Below are 18,624 nucleotides of genomic sequence, written 5' to 3'. Positions count from 1 at the left end.
CATTTTTCCCTGAATGCTGACAGCCGTCTTCTGATATGAGGATCAGCGTGATAGCTGCTTCTTGGAAGTCGAGCCACTGCAGGAACCCGCAGATTGCTGGCATTGATAACCACCAAATCTCTGTCTCAACCTAGAGAATGACACGGGGAAAAAATTTGTTCCCTTCTCTGCCCCATCCCCGTGAGCTCAGTCTCCATCCCCGGCCGTCCCCGCGAGCACGGTCCCCATCCGCACAAGCCTTGAATAATTTTATTTTATTAAAGTATAAAAAGAAACAATATTCTGTACAATTGTCATTTTATATCTGAGTTCTGGCTGCTGAACTAGAAGAAGAGATCTTCAGCTAACAGGGCTTTGTTTATAAATGTTTATCAACACAGATACAATACTACTTTATCCTAAAGCAAAAAAAAAAAAAAAAAAAAGATTTTTTTCTCTACGTACCTTTGTTGTCTGGTTTCTGCTTTCCTCATCTTCTCGTCATTTTCTTCCTGCCATCCAATGTCTGCCTTTTCTCTGCCTCTTCCATATGGCATCTGCTCTATTTCTATGCCTCTACCAGAAACTGTTCGCTTCTCCCTCCCATCTCTCCCCCCCCTCCATTGGTCTGGCACCCATCTTCTTCCCTCTGCACCCCCATGGTCTAGCTAGCATCTCTGTCTTCTTCCCTTCCATCTCTCCCTCCCCCAGGTGTTTTTTAGCATCTCTCTCCTCCTTTTCTCCCTTCAGATCTGGTATCTGTCTCCTCCCCCAATGTTCTGGTATCTCTCTCTCCTCTCCCTTCCTTTTCTGCTCTTCCTTCTCAATTTGTTTTCTACCTCTTATCTACTTTCTTACGTTCCAGTCCTCAATTTCCCTTTCATTGTGTCTACCTATAGCTTGTCATCTCTTTCCCTCACCCCTTCCAGTATCTCACTAAATGTATCCTCTTCCCCCAATCCAGCATGTGCTCTTTCTTTATCCCCTCCTTCCATCCAGTATATGTTCTCTCTTCTCTCCACTTCCTTCTAGAATCTGTTTCCCTCTCTATCCTCTCTCATCCAGTGTCTGTTCCCCTCTCTCTCTCCTCCAAGGTCTGCTCCCCTTTCTCTCCTTCTCACTTCCTTCTAGCGTCTGCGCCCTCTCTCCACTTTCAACATCTGTTCCCCTCTTTCACTCTCCCCTTCCAACCAGCATCTGCTCCCCTCTCTCTCTCCTCCCCACTTCCATCCAGCATCTGCTCCCCTCTCTCTCCTCCCCACTTCCATCCAGCGTCTGCTCCTCTCTCTCTCTCTACTTCCCTTTAGCGTCTGCTCCCCTCTCTCTCTCCCCTCCTCACTTTCCTTCAGCGTCTGTTACCCTTCCCCCCTCTCCCTCCCTTCAGTGCCACTCAACCTCTTACCCTCGTCTAACCACCCCCTCTCTTCCCCTCACTGTCACGGGTGCTCTTCAGAATATTCTCTTTCCAAGCTGTCTGGATGTGGTAACTGTTCTCACAAGTCTCGTGCGACTGCCCCAAAGCTTCTCCTCTCGACGCAAGCCGGCCAGGTGGAAAGAGGAAGTGCATCAGAGGAGAAGCTTTGGAGCAGTCATGAGGGACTTGTGAGGACGGTTACCACATCTGGACACCTCAGAAAGAGAACATTCTGAAGAACACCCGAGAAGGTGAGGGGAAGGGCGGGAGGTGGCTAGACGAGGGGAAGAGATGCCCAGATGGGTTTGTTTGGGGGGTTTTTTGCTGCCATTTGGAGGGAGCGAGTGTCGCAATTGTGAGGAGGGCTGCTGACTAGGAGGGCTGAGAAGGGAAGCAAGGAAAGACTAAAAACGTTAGGGCTCTTCAGCTTGGAAAAAAAGAGACATCAAGGGGAGATATGATTGAAGTCTACAAAATCTTGAGTGGAGTAGAATGGGTAAGTGGATCCATCTTCCACTGTCAAAAATTACAAAGACTAGGAGACACTAAGTTACATGGAAATACTTTTAAAACCAATAGGAGAAAATATTTTTTCACTCAGAGAATAGTTAAGCTCTGGAACGTGTTGACAGAGGATGTTTTAAAAAAAGTTTGGTTAAACTCCTGGAGGAAAAGTCCATAGCCTGCTGTTGAGACAGTAGCATGGAATGCTGCTACTATTTGGGTTTTTGCTAGGTACTTGTGACTTGGATTGGCCTCTGCAAAGACAGGATACTGGGCTAGATGACCATTGGTCTGATCCAGTAAGGCTATGTTTTTATCTCAATATCTCAGAATGCTGATGATTCTTCCGCCTATTTTCATCCCACTCTCAAATCACTTAAGTCCAGCTTCCTCGTGATTACTTTTGCATAGAGGTTGAACAGAAAAGGAGAGAAGATGCATCCTTGTACCCTTTTTGATCTTGAACTATTCTGTATTTCCATACCTGGTTTGCACTGTAGCTTTTTAATCATAGAAGAGCGATCTTATTAACCTGATCAGGTGCACTGGCATTCCTACCTCACTCAGTGCTTCCCAAAGCTTATCAAGCTCAACACAATCAAAAAGCCTTGGTATAAACAATGAAGTACAGGTAGAGCTTCTTCTGATACTCCCTTGCCTCTTCTATGATCCACTCAAAAAAACAAAAACAAAGAAAAAAAAAACAAAGCAGAGCAAAACACACACCTTCTGAGTTTGCTTGCAAAAGGAATAACTGAGGAGGGTGCTGTGCTCCACTGCAGAAGGGGAGGAATTCTAAAGTTCTTAAAAGGAATATTCTTCTGCAGTTCGCAGGAAATGGGAATCAACTGCTGGACTCCTGTATATCCACAACTGAACTATGCATTTTTTTCTTTTACGTCCATAGAAAAAATTTTTTAAACAAAAAGGATCATGTTTGCTGTATAAATTTTAGCTCACTGCCACTTAAAAAAAAAAAATCTATATATGGTCTAGGTCAGTGGTTTGCAACCCAGACCTCAGGAACCACCTGTCCATTTGGGTTTTCAGAATAACCAGAATGAATATGCATCAGAGATTTGCATGCACTGCCTTCCTAGTGTGCAAATCTCCCTCATGCATATTCATTGTGGATATCCTTGTGATCCCTGAGGACTGGGTTGAAAACCCCTGTGCTAGGTAACGCTGCTTGACACTACACAGCTAAGCAGTGAACAGCCTAGAAGCCCTTCAATTGTCTTCTCATTTGTTGCTATCTCAAATCTTTTTTTTTTTCCTTGGCTTTTGAGGTTAAGAACCACTATGGAAATTATAGAGGAGGCCTTCAAGTTAGCTTAACCACCACTAGCCACAAATCCCTGATCTACCCACAGACAGCACCTCAGACCCCGGGAAGAGAATTGCATTACTGCAGCACATGCTAAAATACAGCCAGCATCTTAGCTGTCTCAACTGACACAAGATGGCTGCCACTCGCACAACTGTACCGCTGCCACCACTGCTAGGTGCGTCTCTAGTGTGAAACTACCTGAATGGGCTTGTTTACAAAAGGCATCTAAGAGCAGATTTGCCCACTGCTCACATAGTCCACAAGGAGCACAAGACTGCATACTCACCAATCTTTGGCCTCAATGACTAGCCAGAAGCAGCCCCAGCAATAGAGAATGACATGGGAACAAATTTTTTCCCTGTCCCCACAGGAACTCAGTTTCCCCTTCCCATAGGTTTTGTTGCTGTCCCATTCCTGTAAGCTCTGCCCTAATCGCACAAGCCTTGAACACTTATGATTTTAAAGTGTTTGAGGCTTGTGCAGATGAGGACAGAACTTGCAGGAATGGGGCAGGGACAGGAAAAGAACTTGTCGGGATAAGAAAATAAGTTCCCACAGGGATGGGGAAAAATTTGTCCCTCATGTCATTCTCTACCCAGCAACCACATGACCATCGGTGACCTCTGCTCCTGCACTATGGCCCCACTGGCTTTGTCAATTAGCCTTACCAGCCATAGAACACCCACAAGCATCATTCCTAGTGTCCCATGGAACCTCAGCCCATCTAGGCATACTAAGCCAAAACCCAAAATCAGGGCTGAGTGAAAAGTCATATGAGGCAAGTTGGAATAAAAAGTCCATAGACTGATCCTCAATGGCTCACACCAGCCAGAGACTCAACCAAAAGGCCATGACCTGCATCTCAACAAGGCAAGCCTAGACTTCAAAACATCTTGTCGTATCAGTCCGTCTGCATCATTTGCTGAAGGCAAACAAATACTGGCAAGTTCCGGGGCTGCACCACACCTTATGCTGATGATGTTGTCAGCAAGTTGCCAGCATTCTCTGCCTCCATCTGCTAGTAGGGAGAATAACTCACCCTTCTACACTGGTCTAGCAGGATAAGGAAGATAAAAATTCTTAAATGTTAGGACTCACAAAACATAGGCAGCAAGTGGCTGCTTTTACTGCTTTCAACTCAAAGCAGCAAGCTAGCTTATTATTTCCCACCACTCTCACTGGAAAACTAAAGAAAACCTATCTAGAGGTATAGTACAATGCCTGATCACCAGCATATGATTAAGCTCCTTTGCAAAAAGAAATTGAAAGGTAGTGATCTGATAGTCAAATCAACCCCTGCTAAGCCATTCAACCTACCTCATTCTCTGGTACTGGATAATGTAAAGCATATTAAAACTGCTGGCGGGTGAAATAAGGAGCCCATCAGAATTACCAAGGCACACTTACTGCCCTCTTTCAAGGGCGAGGAAATGGGATCACTTTGCCAGATCTTTACACCAAAGGTACAATTCACATTCTGTGGCTGGTACTCTCCTCCTGCAAAATGGAAAGGCATAATCAGACAACCTAGAGTGTTATCTAGATAGACAATCAAAATGGTTTTTTTTATGGGTAAAGTAGTGGCTCTCATCCTGACATACCATGCAAGACAATGAACACTATAATCTACAGCCAAACAAAAAGATACTGAGAATTTTATTGTAGTTAAGAAGTTTTTCCCTTCAATCATTCTTAACAGAATTTATTTTAGTTTTATTGAAATCAAAAACTATTACATTTTAGTTTTTCGCACAAAAAAATTAAATCTTCACTTATTGCATTAGTTAAAAATTTGGGACCAAGTACTGCAAACGATTTTTCAATATGTGCTTAAATGATTAAAAAAATAAAGAAATAAATCCTGGCGTGTAAACTTATTTGCCAATTTTGAAGAGCAAGGACAGCTCTACTACTACCATTTATCAATTAGCACTGAAAGGCATATGCAGTGCTGTACAATTTTTATCATCACCTCAGTAACACAACTGCAAAACTGTCAGATTCTTTGTAAAGCAGCACAAGCCCTGCAAATAATCTGTTTCATACTGGATTATCTCCTCCTTCTCTGCAGCCAGTAAGGAGGGTGATCATAGCTACAGTGGAGGGAGTAGTACCCTGCATTTATGAGCAGGATGCTGCATTTCTAGATCAGGCTGAAGGCAGCAGCGATTATGGTGCAAGCATAGGCTAAGGGATGCAATAGTGCTGATTTCTAACTTGGACTGGTAGTGATAGGAATTAGAGAATAACACAGGGAAAAAAAATTTGTCCCCATCTCCGCCTAATCCCAACTGCATAAGCCTCAAATAGTTGGATTTTATATTGAACTTATTTTATTAAAGTATAAAAAGAAACAATATTAATTTGTCATTTTATAAACACAAATAATAGAGCAAGGATCAATAAAACCCCTGTCTCACCTCCCCTTCACAAAATATCCCCTCCACTATTGAGAAAACTGAATAAGCCAAATTATTACAGAATGCTACACGGAAAAGTCATGCTAACAGAATACCGCAATCACACATGACAGGAATGGTGTTAGGGGAGTGCAACTAGGGTAACTACCCCCTGTCAGTGAGAGAGCCTTAAGCCAGCTGGAAGCTAAAGCCGCACAGCCTGGGCTTTGCAATCCCCAGTAATGTCTAACACCAGCTCTAGCAGGATTTATATTTCAAATAATAAAAAATAAATTAATCCGATATATTCTAATCACAAAATAGAAAATATTTTTTTCCACCTTTTGTTGTCTGGTCATTTTATTCTTCACATCACATTGGTCTCAGGCTCTGGTTTCTGTTTCCATCTGTCTACTCTTAACTCACTTGCCAGGGTCTCCTGACCATTTGACATATCTTCTTTCTCCATGCTCACCATTCATCTTCCATCTCTGTGTATGTTTTCCCCCCATGTTCAGCAAAGCATCTCCCTTCTCTGTCTCCTATACTTACCTTTCTAGTATTTTCCCTGTGCCCATCTCCCTGCCTTCATCATCTCACCACTCTGTGATCCCCTCCTCCTGTGTACAGTATCACTCCTCTATATCCCCATGCCCGCCTATCCAGCATCTTCCTTCTGCGTTCTTGTTTTCCCCCATTTCTAGCCATCTTCTCTCTGTTTCCATATACCCTCCCATGTCCAGCATTACCCCTCTGTGTTCATAAACCACCTCCATGCAGATGCATCATTCCCCTTTTTGTCCCTGTTCCTATGCTCCCATCCATGCCCACCATCTTTCCTCTTTTTGTATATCTCCCTGTGTCCAGCATCTCCCCTCTCTTACACTAATGCGTCTCTCACACTCTCTTTCCTCCCTCCGTTATGTTCAATATTTCACTCAACTCTTCCTTCATCCCCTTGGTTCAGCTTTGCTCTTTCCCTTTCCTTCTTTGTCTTCCTCCCTGCACCTCTCACCTTCCCATGGGTCCACTACTTTTATCCCCTCCCTTCAGCATCCAGGTGTGGATCTGACACCTCTCCCTTCTCTCCAGTTCCACTCCACCCACTGCATGGGCCCTCCTTCCGATGTAACTTCTGGCAGCAAGAAGGTTCTGGTCCGAGCAGCCCTGCATCATGCGTGCAGGAAGTTTCCGTTCCGACAGGCTGGTGTGCCCGCCCCGGGAGATGCGAAGAGGCCAACCCAGGAGTCGCACTTGCAGGTTTATTTGGGGATTTTTGCCATCCGCCATCGGGAGGGTGCAAGGATGGGGGGGGGCTGTTGAACTGGCAATAGGGAGGAAGGGAGGCTGCTGGACTCATGAGGGGGAGCTGTTGCTGCACCCGCGATGGCAAGATGGGGCTGCTAGATGCACTGAGGAGGGCATGGAGCCAAACTGCAGCAGACACTTCACTGCGGGGACAAGGACATTCACTGCTCCACGGGGCGATGAATGGCCTAGTCCCTGTACCCGCGGCAACCAGTCTTTTTCTCCCCCCCCCGTTCCTCAGGGTTACCCGTGGCTAGCTACTAATAGATGAATTTGTTCTTTCCTTAGACCAGTGATTTCAAAACCTGTCCTGGAGGAACCCCAGCCAATCAGGTTTTTAGAATATCTAAAATGAACTTTCATGAAATATATTTGAATACATTTAGTATGCAAAATCCCATGTCATGTTCATTGTGGATTTCCTGAAAACCTGACTGGCTAAGATTCCCCAGGACAGGTTTCAGAATCACTGCTTTAAGCAAAAGAAGCACACACTTGTTTTGTGGACCACATTTGCTACAAAATGCTTACAATTGTCTGTGTATGTGAGTTGTAAATATGGGTTTTCTTTCCCAACAAGATACTCGCAAGATTGGGAGAGGGGGCATCAGGGTGCACTAGTTTCCAGTTTTGTGTTCAATCTGTTACTGATAGCTCAGATTCTTAGTCCTTGTTGTGAATTTGTTTTTGAGAAAGTATGATAGTTTCCTCTGATCCTTCTGGGCTTTGAGCTCAACTAGTACTAGCCTGTGCTGTCACTATGGTGCAGTGAATATGGTGTTTCATAATAAAACCCAACTCACATATTCCTATTGTGCTCTGCTGCTCACATAGCTCTGCTAGAGAAGGAGGAATACAACAAAAATGTTCAAGTAGAGTTAACTGGAATCTAAGGGTTACAAAACACCAGATAGTTGTGAAAAGAGTTTATAGCACATGCTGGTACCAATTGCGCTCAAATCCCAGAAGGGGGAGACCATCACGCTTCCTCAAAAACAATTTCACAACTAGAGCTAAGAATCAGACATCTTTCTTTATGCCAATTAATCTGAAAACCATCCGACTGTCGCTCTTGAGTAGACAAATGGAACCTAGTTGATGACCCGACGTAGTAATGGGGCAGAATGAGCAATCAATGCGAGAGATGAATGTTGGCTGCACAGGTTGGTGCAAGCCGATCGGCATGCTACCGTGGAGCAACTCATCGTCCAAATGAACTAGGGGGCTTCCAGATGTGTCCAAAATGACTGTGCAGCAAATCCTGTTGTGACTGGAGCTCCGGAGCAGACAGCTGGTGACTGCACCCATGGTCACAAAGGTTCATTGCAAAAAACGGCTGCAATTTGCACAGGAGTACCAACATTGGACTTGCACCAACTGGCAGAGGGTTGTTTTCTCTGATGAGTCACATTTTGAGCTCCATCAAATGGATAGATGATGGCATGTCAGGCATGAAACAGCCAAAAACAAACACCCAGCAACCACTGTTGGACATACACAAGTTGGTGACAGCAGCATTATGATCTGGGAAATGTTTTCTTGGTATGGTCTGGGTCCCTTGATATCTCTGGAAGGCACTCAACTGATATGCGTATCTTTCCATCCTTGCTGATCAAGTACACCTTACATGTTGTTGGTCTTCCCTATAGCCGATGAGATCTTTCAATAGGACAATATGACATGTCATACCTTCAGCATTCTTGGAACACATCTTGCACTAACCTTGGACATGAATTATTTTCCAAACTGTACCTGCCAAGATGCCCATTTCTTCAGCTATTCGGGAAACCTTAATCCGTCTGTCTGACAAAATTAAATCCTCAACTTTCTTGCACAGTTCTGTGGAAGCTGCTTCCACAGGCTGTCCAATGTGAGGGTCATCTTCAGTGGACTCTCTACTCCACTTAAACTACTTGCTCCAAAATCATGGGGTAGACTCACACCATAAACTGCAGTTATGCGTTCATTAATCTCCTTTGGCTTTTTCCCTCTTTTGTGAGAAATTTTATCACTGAATGGTGTTCCAAATCTAGCAGTTTCTTACCTGATTTGCACAAGGACTCTCCTGACATCCTGTCTCTCTGAATGTTACTCACACTGAGCCACAACTGTGCGTAACCTTGAGACATGTCACAACATGCACAGACTTGTTTCAACACGCTTGCTACTTTCTTTCATATTAGGCAGAAAAATTATTGAACACTGCTGAAATGGCTTGTAGGAGGGATTCTGTCCAGCAAAACAGTAACTGAGCCTCTAGCTTCAACGGAGCACTCTTGGTGCCTGTCTGTTGACGTATGCCACTACTGTGGCATTGTCTGAGAAGACTCTGACCACTTTAACTTCCAAGGTCTTTTTGAATGACTGCAGCACTAGGCAAATAGCTCTCAGTTCCAATCTGTTGATGGACCATTTTCTATGAGAAGGTACTCATCAGCCATGGTTCAGGTGACCCTCACAATGATCTCCCAAGCCATAAAGATTGGTATACATCACCCAGGAGGAAATGCGGAGAGGCAAACCTTTGGATAGCGTCTCTGTCCGCAGCCACCAACGCAAGCTTTGACGTGCTTCCGCTGTCCATTTCAATAGCATCAGAAGCGAGTCTGTCTGCAAAGACCTGTGGAATAACGGCACATTCTAAAGAAGGCATAAATGAGCTTTCACCCAAGGTAACACTTCTATGGTTACTACCATCAGCCCCAGTACCTGTAGGTAGTGCCAAGCCTTAGAGTTCCTGGCAATGTCAATGCCTAAAACCTGGGCTCTTAATTTCAGCTTGCACAACGCTGGAAGAAAAGCACGACTTGCTGCCATATTGAAGAGGATCTCCAAATACTCCAGTGACTGAGTCAGATCCAGGTGATTCTTTGGGGAAATTGATAATCCATCCCAGGTCTTGCAGGAGCTGGACAACTTGTGTCACTGCCTTGTGATCTTCAGTCTTGGACGGAGCCCTGATTAACCTGGATATAAATAAATGTAGAATCAAAGTTGGATGACGATGGTGTTTGGATTTGTCAAATTTAAAATTTCATGTATCAATGTTTCAGTTGTTTCTTCCCATTGATGTGGACTAAAATTGTTTTATATTCCATTTGTGTAAAATATGTATATGATAAATGCAAATAAAAATTAAGAACTTATAATATACTGCATCTACCAGCAGGCAACTGGAAAACACACACAGCATATACACAGACAACAAACAAAACCCCAATCAATTATAACAACCTGCAATATCTTTCACAATTGTTGGTATATAATAATATATATAAATCTCCAGTTTGACCTTTGATTTCCCCACAGATAAGGGCTATCTGGGATTCTTCTATTTCAATAAAAAAAGTTTATTATTAATTTATTATCCAGCTAAAACCTATGTGGCTCACAATAGTACATACATAATCACTTAAAACACACAACATTAAAACTCTTCAAAATTACATTCCCATCACCTCACTTGGGGGCCAAGGTAGAAAGTAACTGTGAACTTAGGGCTCCGTTTATCTAGCCGCGCTAGCGGGGGTTAATACGTGCGACTTTTAATCACGCGCTAACCCCTGCGATGGCCAAAAACTACCGCCTGCTCAAGAGGAGGCGGTAGCGGCTAGCGCAGCTGGTGGTTTAGCGCGCGCGCTATTATGCTCATTAAACCGCTAGCGCGAATTGATAAAAGGAGCCCTTAGCCACACCAAACAACACACACAGAAATTTCATGGGAAAAAACAGTACAAATTTATTAAAGTGTACACTAATAAGTCAATTAAGGTATTATATAAAGAGAAACCACCCACTTCTGATACATGCAAACTGAGGAATTTTCCCGCGAGGGCCCAGGGTACCACAGAAGGTTTGGCAGAGAGGATTTCATCAGTCTCTCCGATTTATGTGCTGTTTTGTCTCATTATGCAAGCAAAAGGCAGCTCAAGCAAGTTTTAAAGCCAACTGTAAGTTACAAACTTGTGTGCGTATTCAACTGGCACCTGTTCTTGTCTTGTGCGCCTAAAAATATCAAGTACAAACCATCTGTGCAAGACTCATATTTAGGCGCAGAAAAATAAGTACAGATGTGTGTTGACACTTTTGGTTTTGACACGTGCACAAGCAGCCAAGCTTACCACAAAACCTTGTGCGCTTGAATCCAGCATACTCCCCATGCTTTGCATAAAATTTGCACACAGTTTGCTGCTTGCATGCTGCAGTATTATGCTTCGGACATCTGTGTTCAGCTCTAGCGCAAGCTGCTTTATACCCTTTCTGGAAGAATTATATTTATTAAGCCCATGTCACCTGGGAAGGCTGTCTTACACTCTTACAAAAAGAATTACTATTTAAGAAGAGGTTTATTGCTCCCAAGTTGGGCACATTCCAAAATTCATGTCCCCAGTGGAGCTGGGCAGGAGAACATCAACCTCTCACCTTACTTACCTTACATCACCTTACTCACCTTACTTACTTATCTCAGTCAAGCAGAGAACAGGCAGGCTGTCATGAGGTACCAAATACAAGTGGTCCTCGAGTCACAAATGTCCAACTTAAGTGTAACTCAACTTCATTTGATTTCACTGAGCAGTATTTTAAGTGGCAGAGACTCCTACACTTCTCCTGCAGCAGATTCAGGAATGATGCATGGCCAGGATTGGCCACATTAAGAATTGTGTGTGGTTGTACATTAGAGGGATGATATTTGTAATTTTTGGCTTCCAGAAGTTATTATTTATTAGCACATGCATTTTATGACACCAGCTGCTTATTAAATGACCATCGGAGAAGCAGTAACCACCACAAAGATAAGTTTATTGTATAGTAAATGGATGTTGGATTGTTATATGGTGGTACAGACATTAATAGTGCCATGATGGTCTGATGACAACTGGTGTTGTGTCTTTACACAAGAACGCTAAGGTTGTGGGTCTGAGCACTATTTAAATTATTATTTCTTTTAAATTGCGATATGAATATTGTTATGTACATTAGAGGGAACACTGGTAGGGACAGTTGGCTCTTTTGTCAGCTGGCAGCAGAGGTAAGAAGCAAGAATCTTAAAATCGACAAGTTCTGAGTTACATACAAATCCGACTTAAGAACAGCTTTAAAAATGTAACTCGTTTTTAACCTGGGGAGTGCCTGTATTCTATGCTTCAGTACAAAATTTGCAGTTTGTCTTTTAGGATCACCTTTTTTTTTTTTTCCAGTATCCATGTCCCAAAAAATTCACCTTATATCTTTTTGTTTCCTAAGCAGATATATAGTTCGACAGCCAATTTCTGTTAAGTTATCTAAATCTTTCTTGGTTGATTTGATTTACTTAATGTACCACTACAACTGAAACCACCAAAATAATGTAGTTACTTCTCAACTTCGTTTGCAAATTGTTTATAAACTATGGTCTACTTGAAAAATCTACATTCCATCTCAATAATCAAAAACTGCTTATATATTTGCTTTATTACAGTCAATCGGCTGTAGTTTTGGTCCTAAAAATATTTATAGTCACTAGCTGCCAGAACAGCATCTTGAGAAGCAAAGAAATTTTAAACCATAAAAAAATATGCAGATCTAATACATTCCTTAGGGAAAATATATACATAAATATATAAATTTAATGTGTGAACACACAAAAACACCTGACTCGTGTACAAAGAAAAAGTCAAAACGGTCAGGTAGAGGCGATCCCTTTTGGCTAAGGAAGGCTTAAAACTAGGATCGATAATGACTTTTCCGACTAAAGATATTTAAACGTTCACCCGCACACTCCAGCAGGATTAACGCCAGTTAGCCCGGGGAGGGCAGCTAGCAATCAATGCCAGTTCTGTGGGCGCCCGGGGCATCCACAAAACTGGACAAGCTCCTCCCCCGGATCATCTGTATCGAGTTTAAAAAAAAAAAAAAAAAAAATCTCCACTCAAGCTTAACAAAGTTGGCGCCTACGGAAAAAGCGTGACACCAGAAAGGACTGGCGGCCTCAGGCCGCTCCCGTTGGGGCCAGGCCCCGTACGAGCTGCGAGGGACGTGCACACACTCTTGCCAGCGGAGCACTACAGGGCAGCTGCTAAAATACGGTCTCGCCTTAACCTACTAACGTCCCCCCTCCCAAGCCAGACGAGGGGTTGCCTTACCAGGCGGAAAGCAGAGGCCGCGGGTCGATTACCCGGCCCGTCCGCTTCTTCTCCCACCCGCGCGCCGGCAGCAGGCTTCTCCGCTCCTCACCCCATGCTTCCCTCACAACCAGCCCCGCCGCTCTCGCCCGTTCAAACCACAACCGCAGGAGAAAATGTCCGCCGCCCGGGCCCCGCCCCCTCCGGCGGAGCGCGCCAATAGAAAAAGAGGCGAGTTGGATTGGGGGGGAGTGGCCGGGATTACGTCACGCACGGGGGTTGGTTCGGAAGAAAGGGAAAGGTAGTGGAGTTCAGTAATAAGATTGAAAGAAATGCTATACTAGAGTGGTTGCCCTGGGCCGTAAAATTCCACTGCTTGTCGCCTTCTAATCACCCATCAAATTACGTTCCCTCTCTCTCCCCTTTTTGTCACTGATGTAAAACTTTATCTTTGGACGAGCAGGCAGCGTGGGTGACGTCATCCTCTAACGTGAACTGTCAGTTTAAGAGATTAAAAAGACTGCCAATGACCCACGTGTGCGGGTGCCTTCCTGCCCGCTGCCAGCTCACAGGACCATCAGTTCTTTGTTTTCCACTGAGCAGAGCAGCCATATTTTGGTTTTCTCTTCACACGCCTTCCTTAGGGGTGCAACATATACATTTTTTAACATACGCCTTTTACCTGTATGTATTTTCTTCACATATTACTTGCCTATGTTTTGTGCTTTCCCGTATTGTTTTTTTCTAATACTTATACTTCCTGGGTTCTATGTTAGGAGTCACTGCCCAGGAAAAGGATTTAGGTGTCATTATTCAGAATACATTGAAACACTCAGCGGTGTGGCGGTGACTAAGAGCTCCTTTTACTAAGGTGCGTTAGGGCCTTAATGCGTGGAATAGCATGCGCTAAATTGCCGCACGTGCTAGACCTTAACGCCAGCATTAAGCTGGTGTTATTCTAGAAGCGTACCGCGTGGTAATTTCGTGCGTGCACTAAAAACGCTAGCGCACCTTAGTAAAAGGAGCCCTAAGAAAGCAAATAGAATGTTAAGGAATTATCAGAAAAGGAATTGAAAGCAAAGATGAAAATGTTATATTTATTGCCCTTGCAGCCACACCTAGTGAGTGCACTTCTGGTCGCTTATCTCGAAAAAATATAGCAGAATTAGAAAAAGTACAGAGAAGGGCGATGAAAATCATAAAATGAATGGGACGATTTCCCTATGAGGAAAGGTTAAAGCAGCTAGGTCTCTTCAGCTTGAAGAAGAGATGGATCAGGGGTGATATTCAAAGCCAGACTAAAAACCTTATTTGAAGCTGCATTTAAACACTAATCCAACCAACATATCTTTCTGACAATCCCGTAATTGTTCCCTACCACCTTTTAGCTCGCTCTGTCTGTCATAATTAGATTGTAAGCTCTTCTGAGCAGGGACCGTCTCTTGCATGTACAATGTACAGCATTACATGCGCCTGGTAGCGCTATAGAAATAATAAATTGTTGTTGATATGATAGAGGTCTATAAAATATGGAGTGGAATGGAAAGGGTAAATGTGAATCGCTTGTTCACTCTTTCCAAAATACTAGGACTAGGGGATGTGCGATATAGCTACTAAAGGGGAGTGTGTGGCGCAGTGGTTAAAGCTACAGCCTCAGCACCCTGGGGTTGTGGGTTCAAACCCATGCTGCTCCTTGTGATCCTGGGCAAGTCACTTAATCCCCCCATTGCCCCAGGTACATTAGGTAGATTGTGAGCCCGCCGGGACAGACAGGGAAAAATGCTTGAGTACCTGAATAAATTCATGTAAACCGTTCTGAACTCCCCTGGGAGAACGGTATAGAAAAATTGAATAAAAATAAATAAATAGATTTAAAACAAACCAGAGAAAATATTTCTTCACACAACATGTAATTAAACTCTGGAATTATTTGCCGGAGAATATGGTGAAATCAGCTTAGTGGGGTTTATGTTTATTAAAAGTTTTAACTGCACTTCGGTTTATCAACAGCACAGTATAAAAATATATAAAAACAAGAAATGAAAAGAACCCCATAAAAAATAGGAAAGCAAAGAAAAGACAAAAGAAAAATCAAAAAGTAAAATTAATTAAATCTAAATAATCTACAATAAAAATAATTTTGTTTAACTCTTGTTTAAATAGTTGCCAAAAAAACAGGATACTAATTCACCAATCTTCTCATAAAAATGCTAAACCAAAAAGATGCATCTTAACCATTGACCTGAATTTTACATAGGATAACTCAGAATGAATCGTAACTGGGAGAGAATTCCACAGGCGAGGAACCATTTCCATAAAAGCAGACTTTTGGGTAGATGCCAAACGTACCACATGAACAGCAGGCAATAGTATGGATAATTTCCTAAAAGATTTGGCTTGGGGAAATCCACTGCTTCTTCCTAGGATAAGCAACATAAAATATGTTTTACTACTTGGGATCTAGCTAGGTACTTGGGTTGGAAACAGGATACTGGGCTTGATGGCTACTGTTTCAAGTGGACTCGATTTTCATTGTGGTGTAGTGTCAAATCTCTGGATCCAGTGACCTGTCCTCTTCCATCCATACTGGATTATCTCCTACACCTCTCTAATTCTGGACTGAAGACTAATTCAGTAAGAGTTCATTTTAGTACTATCAGGGTTATCACACACCAATGGATAACAAGCCTTTAGCAGTACATCCTCTGATTTCTAGATTCATGAAAGGCCTTTACAGCACCATGGTGCCTCTGAAACCTCCTCCAGTGGCTTGGGACCTTAATGTAGTGCTTTCCACATTCATGAAGCCTCCATTTGAACCACTGTCTGTTTCATCACTCAAACACTTCACTTGGAAAATAGTATTTCTCATTGCTCTAACACAGGGGTGTCCAATGTCGGTCCTCGAGGGCCGCAATCCAGTCGGGTTTTCAGGATTTCCCCAATGAATATGCATGAGATCTATTAGCATACAATGAAAGCAGTGCATGCAAATAGACCTCATGTATATTCATTGGGGAAATCCTGAAAATCCGACTGGACTGCGGCCCTCGAGGACCGACATTGGACACCCCTGCTCTAACATCACCATGCTGAGTCAGTGAACTCCAGGTGCTATAGCAGGTCCACCTTATACTATTTTTTTACCCTGATAAGGTGGTTCTTTGAACTCATCCTAAATTCCTCCCAAAAATTGTTTTGGAGTTTCATCTCAACCAGTTCATTAATCTTCCGGTATTTTTTTCCATATTGGACTGCAAATGTGCTCTAGCTTGCTATTTGGCTATAACCAAGCCTCACAGATCTTCCACTCAGCTGTTCCTGTCATTTGACCCAAACAAGCTTGGAACCCCTGTAACCAAGAGAACAATCTCCAAATGGATTGTGGACTGTATCTCACTCTGCTATGCTCAGACTGGTCTGACACTAGAGGGTTGTGTAACTGCACATAAGGTGCGAGCATTTGGCAACTTCAGTAGCCCATCTATGCTTCACTCCTATTGAGAATATCTGTAAAGCAGCCACCTAGTCCTCCATAAGTTCATGACCCACTACTTTTTGGAAAATCTTTCTGGACAGGATAATCAGTTTGGCCACAAAGTTCTCTAAAATTTAATCTCCAACTTGAAGCCAATTGGCCTCCAAACCTCTTTGTTAGCTGGAGAGTCCCCACATGTGAAAATATTCTGCCTGCTTGGTCCTGGGATAAAGCACAGTTACTTACCTGTAGCAGGTGTTATCCAGGGCAGCAGGCAGATATTATCACAACCTGCCCACCTCCCCTTCTCACTCTGCTATGCTCAGACTGGTCTGACACTAGAGGGTTGTGTAACTGCACATAAGGTGCGAGCATTTGGCAACTTCAGTAGCCCATCTATGCTTCACTCCTATTGAGAATATCTGTAAAGCAGCCACCTAGTCCTCCATAAGTTCATGACCCACTACTTTTTGGAAAATCTTTCTGGACAGGATAATCAGTTTGGCCACAAAGTTCTCTAAAATTTAATCTCCAACTAGAAGCCAATTGGCCTCCAAACCTCTTTGTTAGCTGGAGAGTCCCCACATGTGAAAATATTCTGCCTGCTTGGTCCTGGGATAAAGCACAGTTACTTACCTGTAGCAGGTGTTATCCAGGGCAGCAGGCAGATATTATCACAACCTGCCCACCTCCCCTTCTCACTCTGCTATGCTCAGACTGGTCTGACACTAGAGGGTTGTGTAACTGCACATAAGGTGCGAGCATTTGGCAACTTCAGTAGCCCATCTATGCTTCACTCCTATTGAGAATATCTGTAAAGCAGCCACCTAGTCCTCCATAAGTTCATGACCCACTACTTTTTGGAAAATCTTTCTGGACAGGATAATCAGTTTGGCCACAAAGTTCTCTAAAATTTAATCTCCAACTAGAAGCCAATTGGCCTCCAAACCTCTTTGTTAGCTGGAGAGTCCCCACATGTGAAAATATTCTGCCTGCTTGGTCCTGGGATAAAGCACAGTTACTTACCTGTAGCAGGTGTTATCCAGGGCAGCAGGCAGATATTATCACAACCTGCCCACCTCCCCTTCTTGGCTTTCTTAACTTTGGCTTACTGAATTGATGATTCTGCGAGCAGGCGGCGGGCAGGAAGGCACCCGCACTTATGTGGACGGGCAGCCTTTTAATCGCTTAAAGTGACAGTTCACTTTAGATGGTCCTTGCCTGGTTCTGTGGATGATGTCATCCACATTTGAGAATATCTGCCTGCTGTTTCAGGATAACACCTGTTATAGGTAAGTAACTGCTTTACTAATGGCTAACCATTTTGTTCCAACATGAGGAAAGCCATGTTGGCTCTATGAGAGGGTGCTAAAAAGTTCTCAGCCCGACCAACCAACTTCCTAAATTCAGAATGTTATTTTGCCACTGTAGCTGAAGTGTTCTTATTTCATTAAGTGCCAATTTGCAGAAATCAAAATTCTATGTTTTGACAATGGTTCAGATCATTGATTGGACCATATCCTCCATGTCATTCTCTTCTTGGTTGGGCTGAGAACTTTTCAGCACCCCTTCGTAAATTGCTGTGTTAAAAATAATATTAATCCAATACAACATCACCATATATGTTTTTGCTTGTTAAATCTTTATTTCTGGTGCCAAAATCAAGCTGAAAACAAGCTTTCAACAAATAAAATGCAGTATTAGGTCATTTTCTTAGCACTTAAAAGAAAGATTAATCATTATGATTCTTTATTGATTTGTCCAAGCTTTAAAGCACATCCAATTAATAACACATTTGCAGAGTACACCTAAACTTACAACATATAAATAAAAATATATAAACCACTGTATTCTGTTCAGGGCATTTATAACCTACTTATGTCACATTGAAAACGGGGTTACAACCCCTCCCCCTCCCCCCCCCCCGAAATACTGTTAAGAATTTACAAAACAATACTGATTTTATAAGGGGGGTGCTGAAAGGTTCTCATCCCAAACAACCAACTTCTGAGCGGGACCACGAGATCTCATGGCAGCCAATCAGCTAGCGGCTCTACATGGGCAGGAGCAACCTTCCTTTGTTCCTGCCCATTCAGAGCCTTTAGCTGATT

The 18,624-nt window shown here is 43.2% G+C and overlaps 1 protein-coding gene across 3 annotated transcripts in view; it reads right to left on the bottom strand.

Annotated features, from left to right (window-relative positions):
* Positions 1–13,188, bottom strand: part of ZC3H12C (zinc finger CCCH-type containing 12C) — an 84,841-nt gene extending 71,653 nt beyond the window's left edge. The window contains exons 1-3 of one of the 3 annotated variants that reach the window (XM_033950460.1): positions 13,057–13,176; positions 9,644–9,900; positions 4,545–4,724 (exon numbers count right to left, since the gene is read on the bottom strand). The gene's annotated coding sequence lies outside the window, so the exon portion shown is untranslated. Of the gene's footprint in view, positions 1–4,544; positions 4,725–9,456; positions 9,560–9,643; positions 9,901–13,056 lie in introns of those variants that run through there. The other 2 variants (XM_033950461.1, XM_033950462.1) reach the window with 2 other exon arrangements.
* Between the last annotated feature and the right edge of the window lie 5,436 nt (positions 13,189–18,624).

The sequence above is a fragment of the Geotrypetes seraphini genome, chromosome 6 (genome assembly GCF_902459505.1).
Source record: "Geotrypetes seraphini chromosome 6, aGeoSer1.1, whole genome shotgun sequence".
Lineage (NCBI taxonomy): Eukaryota > Metazoa > Chordata > Amphibia > Gymnophiona > Dermophiidae > Geotrypetes > Geotrypetes seraphini.
This window is presented reverse-complemented; position numbering and strand designations above follow the sequence as displayed.